At 50.5% G+C, this 7746-nt stretch overlaps 1 long non-coding RNA gene across 6 annotated transcripts in view; it reads right to left on the bottom strand.

Moving 5' to 3' along the window:
* The window catches only part of LOC147914079 (uncharacterized), a 110396-nt gene extending 105256 nt beyond the window's left edge, over window positions 1-5140 (bottom strand). For 2 of the 6 annotated variants that reach the window (XR_015555774.1, XR_015555773.1), the window contains exons 1-2: window positions 5074-5140; window positions 2240-2398 (exon numbers count right to left, since the gene is read on the bottom strand). This is a non-coding gene — a long non-coding RNA (uncharacterized LOC147914079). The remainder of the gene's footprint in view (window positions 1-2239; window positions 2399-5073) is intronic. The other 4 variants (XR_015555772.1, XR_015555771.1, XR_015555776.1 and 1 more) reach the window with 2 other exon arrangements.
* Window positions 5141-7746: the final 2606 nt, after the last annotated feature.

Genomic DNA, 7746 nt, shown 5'->3' on the forward strand with positions numbered 1-7746 from the left:
CTGAGATTCACCCATGGCCACCCAAGCCACAAAAACGAGAGCCGGAGGATGGCCCACAGGGATGCGGACCACCCCTTGGGGCCAGAATGAGCCTGAATCCCTGATAACCTCAGGGAGTCATCCTGAAACAGCCTGTTTCTGGATCTTCTTTTATGTGACAAAATAAACAAATAAATTTCTATGCTACTTAAGCCACCATTATTTTGAGTTTTTCAGTTATATGCCGCCAACCTTAACTAACCCATCTCCGTCTGATGCCAGCCCTGATATCTGTTCCCCTACATTATTAAACCCAGCATACATGGGTTTAAAACCAAAAACACCCATCCCCTTCCTTGCTTCTTTAGTTACATTCACATATAAATATCAGTTTCTTTAACCTTCCTATCCCCCCACATACAAAAGGCAAATAGAAGTTACAAATTGTTAAAAGCCCATGTGGCCTCATGCTGGGCTCACACTGAAGTTTTAGCTAATTACTGATCCTTGAGGTTTATTACAAGAAACTGATATCCCGAGAATATCAAGACGCTGACGCTTCCCAGAGCCCAACTCCTTGGCTTCCTGGCACCACAATCCACCACCCATCATAGAGTCAGACAACCAAGGACACCCACCTGCGGATTCCCTCATCTCACCCTCCTCCTCCCTGCCAGCAGCCTCACAAGGCCAAACGCAGGCTGGTGGGAAAGCGCTGACCAGCAAGGCCACAGGCGCCCCCTCCCAACAAGCAGCTGCATTCCTTGCAACCTTTACAAACCCCTGCCTCCCATCTTTTGAGGAGAGGAATTTGAGGGCTCACTCTGGTCTTTTGGCTGACATCACCTGAAATAAATACCCCTACCTTTTTCCCTCCAGGAGGTGGATTTGAGTTCTAGCTCCCGTCTCCTCCTCTGGCTGCCTTCAATAGAACCCTTTCCTTGCCATTAGCCTGGCGTTCCAGTTTTCACTTTGGTCTCTCTCTTGTGTGGCCAGTAACACCTCCCCGTAAACCCACTCCTCGCCTATCTCAGCAAATGGCAATTTCATTCCACCAACTGTGAGCCAAAGACCTCTGAGTCAATGTTAATGACTTGTTTTCTTCCACAGCCACGACCATCCCACCAGCAATTCTCAGCACCTCTTCCTTCCTTCATGAGAGCCCCAGACCTGCCTGCTTCTCGTCACTGTCCCTCTACCACTTTCCTCCCATCACCTTCCTTTCTCCCAGCAGTAGCCTCCTAACTAGTCTCCCCACTTTCGTTCGGACCTGCCACTCCCCTCTCCAGTCTACTTTCCACAGAACAGCCAGATTTCATCTTTTAAAACGTGAGTGGGCCTATATTGGTCCTTTGCTCAGAATCTTCCAGTGGCTGCCCAACTCAGAGTAAGAGTAGTCCTTACTGTCGCCTACCAGGCCTGACGTGACCTGGTCCCTCCTACGTCTCTGCCCTCACCTCCCACTCCTCCCCTCCCTGGCCTTGAACTAATCAGCCATGCTCGGGTCTAGGGGTCCTTCTGCTTCTTGCAACTCTTCCCCCAGGTTTCCACGTATCCTCTCCCTTACCTCAGTCAGGCCTCTGGCCAAACCTCACTTCATCAGGAAGGCCTTCCCTGACCACCCCCATCTAAAACAGAATCCCACGCCACCCCCCACTCGTTCTCCAGTGCTCACCACCACAGATGTTTGCTTATAGCCACTCGACCCCGCCCCCCCCCAGAGCTGTGCTTTTACTACCCTGAGCTACTCGCTATCCCTGGGAAAACTTAAGTGTTTGCTGACAACAGCAGGGAGTCAGCTACATTTTATTAGCTAATTAAGAAGATCTAAAAGGGTAATATGGTTTTCTGTTCTAATAATAATAACATTTATAGTTAATAGCAATCACAAAACATCTAAAAATTTGAAAGAACAATGGACAACAGTATGCCAGGTGAATTTGTTAAGACTCCAGAACCAAATGCCCTTTTATCACAGCCCAAAAGATACAAAGCCTTTTCTTACTGTTCTCACATGACCTCTTCAGGGAGAACAGGGGTCAAACTGGCCACTCATTATCTAGAGATGAACACAGCTGTCCTCTTGTAACTCTCCAGCTTTATGGAAAATCCTAGTGATTTGTCTTTTAAAACATGAATAAATAAAATTCCAATAAAATATTTATCTTTTCATTCACAAACAGTCTCTTTTCAAAGCTAAAAAGTTTGCAGTTGGACGTGTAAACTGAGATTAGAAATCTTTTTAGTGAACTTTACTTACCAAATGGGTATTAAGCTTGAGACATTTTTGGAGACCATGTATTACTAACATTTGTTTTCATGTGGAGAAGGAGCAAAGCCTCACAGAACATCACAGTTTCCATTTTTCAAAGACCAAGAAGTAGAAAGTAGAGTCTAGCTTCTTCAAGCAAATTACAGGCTGAAATTGCAGAAGAAAAACAGTAAGCTATGTATAAGGTTTTGCATCAAAAATATATACTCTTCTCATACATTCTTAATGATTGCTGCTTAAGGCTGCTGAAATATCCCTTCTTGAGGAAAAAGTACAACTCCAAGAAACTTAAGCGCCTGGCTTTGAGGACAGATCTCCCCATCTGACTCCCATCTCCACTAGCTGTGTGTCCTTGGGCAAATCATCTCTCCTCCCCTCACCTCAGCCTCCTCGTCCAGAAAACAGGTGAACTCACAACAGCCCTGGAGGACAGACGGCCGGTAAGGGTGATGCATGTAGAGTGTGGGGCACGGGTTCCAGGACCTACTAGGTGCCTAACAGATGGTGCTGTTCTCCCCCCACAGGCAACTACCTACAGAAGCCTGCTCAAGCCGTCAGCACTTTAAACACAATATATAAAAATAAATGATTTTTTAAAGAACATATGGAAAATACAGACAGGTATGACTCAAAACTCTCCTACCAGCACTATGAGTAAAACCTCCCTCAAACAAAAGAGAAGTGGTGTGGACTGTAGGCATTTTCTCCTCTAACAACTGTGGAATAGTGACCTCTGCTGGCCAGTGGGACACATGAACTTTCCAACCCACACGATGCAGCAGGGGTGCAGTCAGCCAGGCTTGGGCCGTGTCCCCGGGACAAAACCAGGCAGTGCATCACAAGAGACAGAAATCGTCACAAGGGTTACAGCGAAGTAATTGGGATGTTAACAAAATTAAAGGCTGGCCTTTCCATTTACTCATCTGCCCAGAAGATTCTTTTTTCCAAACCCTGTGGTCTCCTATTTTTAAAGTGTCATAATTGCATGCAAATATTACAGCCAACAAACAATTCAAAGGGTGTTAAAAATCAATCTTCCATGTAAGCCTCAGATTTCCCAGAACAGAGATCCAAAAGCAGAAGTGGTGACAAATGTGTGGAAAACAGAGTGAAAACGTCAGAAGGCATCATTAAGAATATTAAACTCAAGGAGGAAAAACTCTTTGGGAACACATGTCTGACTCAGCTGGGGTAAACAGCCAACTACCAAGGCAGCTTTACACAACCCTGCAAACCTCTTACAGATATGACCCAGAAATCCCACTAGGAAGCACTCACGCCCCTTTTCTTCAGGCAGAAATATGCCTGATGGAAGAGGCTGCTCAAGAGTCTATTGGCTGGATATTTAGACATGAAACACATTCCCACCTCTTAAGGTGTGAAATAAAACCGAGGTTGCAAACTGCCAGCCATAGGGCCATGTATTTTAGTCTGGCAGCCACTGTGTGTTTTTTTTTAAATTAGTTTCCGACACTTTAAAAATGGAAATTTCATATCAAAACCTGATTTTCTGCCTTCTTATAAACAAATGGGGGTGATCTAGCCATAGCAGGCAGGCACTCTCCCATACAACAATTAAGCAGAGCCAAGAGGCGGGCCTCCCTGGGGCGCCTGCTCTCCAGTTTGCTGCACTCCCCATCCTGTCCTCTGGGCCTCACGCATCACATCACCTGCCTTGGACAAGTGCACTTGCCCACAGCGCACAGCCACTGCACAGAGTAGCTGGGCAGCCCGGCCAGGATGGGCAGCCCTTCTGTGCAGGGCCACAGAGGAGCAGCAGCAGGCTTGCGAGGCCATGCAGGTGCTTGAGGGCCTCGCCTGACCCAGGACAACAGAGACCAGCAGTCAGGCTCTGGGCTTCAGAGAACCCAGCTACAGGGTAGGGGTCCACAGGCATCAGGAGAGGCACAATCTGTCTCTCCTCCAGGGGGTCTGACCCAGATGGGTTAAAGAAACCCCCTCTCCCCCGCTGCTGGTCTGAGAGAGGAAGCCAACAACCCGCGCAGAGGGGGTCTCTACCAAAGGTGCCCCTCCACCCCCAATCCCACCTGCCCAAACCCCAGATGCCTTCTCTCCCTCCATCAACGCTTGCCAGGACGAATATGATAATCAATTTTTCAATAAGCCTAAACACTAATCAGACTCAAGCTTTCTCCTCCGGGGAAAATATGTTTGCTTTTTCCCTTCCTCCCCAGGGAATTCAACGAGGAGCAGTGCAGAGAGGAGAGGGTCCAGGGGGCACCCTCCCCTGGCTGGCGGAGCGTGTGTGGGGACTGGAGGCCCTGAGGCTTTCCAAGTGCGCACCATGCGGCCTCCCCCAACTAAGGGGGACTGAGCGCTGGAGAGGCGGTCTCCCATCTGGAGGCCGCGCCTCAACCCCAAACCCCTCCTGTGGTATTCGCATCCCTAGCGGGGCCCCAAGGGTTCTAGTTGGTTCTGGGAGAACGTCGAGGCTCCCTGATTAATTCAGGGTGCGCAGCGTCCTCTAGGAGCCTAGCGCCCCCAGCGCGCAGAGCCGGCCCAGACCACCGCCCACCCCCGGCCACGCGAGGCTGCTCTGGGCAGAACCCGGCTCCCACCCGCAACGCCGTTTGCCCTGAACCCTGGGTTCTGAGGGTGGGGAACCCACGTCGGTAGACGGTCCGCGGCCCCCGGCCCTAGCAAGGCAGAGGGCGTCAGGGACCCGGGTGGGGACGCGGTGGATGAAGAGCGGGGGACTTCGCGGGAGGCGCCCGCACCCTCAGGCCTCGCGCCGGCCCTCGCGCGGGCCGCCCCCAGCGACCCTGCCCCGGCCCGCCAGCCGCGCGGCCACGCAGACTCACCTGGCGCCGCCGCAGCCGAGGGTCTCCCGACGTCGCCGCAGCCGGTCCGCAGCAACGGCAGAGGGAGGGGGAGGGAGGGGGCGGGGCCCGGGCGTCCAGGGGCGGGGCCTGATGTACACGTGATCGCGGGGCGGGGTCTGACGGGCACGTGCTGGCGGGGCAGCGCGGGCCTGGAGCTGCCGCCAGGTGCCGCTGGGTGCCGGTCCGCTGGGCGCGGCTGCCGGCTCTGGGGCTCTGCCGCGCGCTGGGGCGCGCTCCCGGAACGTCCTTCCGATCCGCGGTGACCAGCCACCACCTCGAGCAGCGCCCTCCACAGCCGCCTGCTGTCGCCCCCAGAAGCGGCCACTCGCCCCTCCCACTAGCGGTCAGTGCTGACCCCAGCGTGCCCTGCAGCCCCCACTGCCATTGTTTCCCCTCTCTGCTGCCCCGCGACTCTTCGTGGGCGGCTCCTTGGAGAGAGACGCAGGGGCAGCCTCGCCCACAGCAGAGTCTGCAGGGGTCGGCACCAGCATTCAGCACCCTACTCTTGCCCCACCTCTGACCCTGCACCCCCACCCGTGCCCAGAGCAGCCAGGACTAACCCTGCGGGCCCCCAGCTCGGGAGGCTGGGCGGCTTTCCAGAACTCTGGGATTCACGGATCCCAGAGGGGGTGCCAGAAGAGGGGCTGGTGCCCAAGTCCCCCGAGACCAGCCAGGGTGCCCTGGGGCTGGGTTTTTCAGACCCTAGAGCGCTGTGGCTCGGCTTTCCTCCTGGCTGATGCGCGCGGCCCCCCACGACCCACCCGCTGTCTGCTGGAATGCCATCCTCTCCCAGAAACCCAAGTTCCTCCAGAGCCCTGCTGTTCACCAGACTTCAGCTGATGGGGATGTTTCCAGAGGCAGCAGCAGTTACACCCTTAGGAGAGAGGAGGGCCTCTCCATGGGGTGTGCCAGGACTCGCGGCTGCAGGATGGCTGGTCTGACTGTCCCGGTGGCATCTGCACAAATACAGATGTCCAGCCTGAATGCCAGGACACGAACTGGGGTACTCAGGCAGCAGACTTGATCAGTCAATTCCTGCAAAATAAAAGTGGGTACATGCGGCATTGCAATAAAGCATATCAGGGAGAATTGAAGAATCTTGGAGTTCTTGAAAGAGTTTAGCATCCTGGTTTGAAAACGGATGCAACATTAGGAGTAAATACCTACAAACTTAGAAATAGTAAATTAAACTTAAAGATCATTGCAGTTGGCAGAAAACGCTTTTTTCATATGAAGTTTCAGAAGAACCATGTGTTAATGAGGAAGACAATTTTAAAATTAATATTTCATGTAACTGAATATATAGTGGTAGGATGAATAAAAAGGCATTTTGAATTATATACAAATCCAGAGCCCACCTTCACTTATTTGTACAACCTCCACAGGTTATGGGAAGTGTCAGAGGAAATATTAAAATGCCAAAGTATAAATTTATGCTTACAATTAAATTCAGATTATATGGAGTTGATTTGTTTGTAGAGTTAAATCTTTTCAGGAAAATTGTTCCACAAGAATCACCAGCTCTAGGTGTAGTCAAATTTATTTTGAAGTAATTTATCAGAAATCCATCCAATGTTGTCATAGCCTAGCAAATACTTTTAACGGCTCCACTAATGTCTGCACCAACAAAAAGATCCTTCTCATCTTCATAAATTAACATTATTTGCAATCTTGCATTTGCCAAGAGCAACTGATATTGCTTGCAACGACATCAAGTAAAAATAAAAGTTGTTAAAAGTATACATTTTCATGAGATAATAAATGAATTTGCATAACAGTGAGCCAGAAAAATCTTATGGTCTATTCAGATATAATATTGAGAAAGTGTTGTGTGTTGTATGTATTATATAAAGACACTGAAAAGAGTGTTTTGTAATGTGTAAATGTATGTTGTTACTTGTGTCTTTTTCACTCATTGTTTTATAAGTAATAAAATATTTTAAAGGAAAACTTTCTTAGCACCTTTAAATGCATATTTCCCCCTGCTCTTAGCATAAGGTGTTCTGAATTTTCATTTTGCAGTGGACCTCACAAAATATGTAGTGGGCCCTGCAGATGTGTAAAAGGTTCCCAGCCCTCCTACGTGACAGCCCAAATGAGTGGACAAGGCATGTGGCCAGCAGAGGGGCCTTGGGTCCAGCCACAGACAATGACACAGATTGGCCTCAGCAGCTGAGAGGGGCCCTGCGCTGCAGCAACCTGCTTCCTCTGAGGAGTCCTTGCCAGGATACCCCCTGCCAAGGGTAGCACGGACCCGTGACCACCAGGCATGCCACGACAAGCCCCATGCAGCAGTGGGGAGCACACACAGCCCACAGCAAACCACCCTCGTTGTAGCCTGGAGGGCAAGATGGAGGGCAGAGATGTGGGTAACTGTGGAAGGTGCCTTTTAAACCCGAAATGCCTGAGAAATCCCCGTGTTTCAGTAGATTGCTTTTCTGTCTTAAGCAGAAATGGAAACGTCAAATGGAAATTAATGGAATTTGTTGGAAAATGAGGGAAGATGTGTTTGCATACTTAGTTTCCCGGCCCAGGCAGTCCATGCCTAATACAAATGTTTCTCATCGTGCGCCTGGTACCCTGGGGTCTTGTGGGAGGCAGGGTAGCCCTGGGGAGTGGGGAGGAAACACTGTTTTTAAAACAATATTTATT

This window comes from Ceratotherium simum, chromosome 22 (genome assembly GCF_057802395.1).
Source record: "Ceratotherium simum simum isolate JZ-2026a chromosome 22, ASM5780239v1, whole genome shotgun sequence".
Taxonomy (NCBI): Eukaryota; Metazoa; Chordata; class Mammalia; order Perissodactyla; family Rhinocerotidae; genus Ceratotherium; species Ceratotherium simum.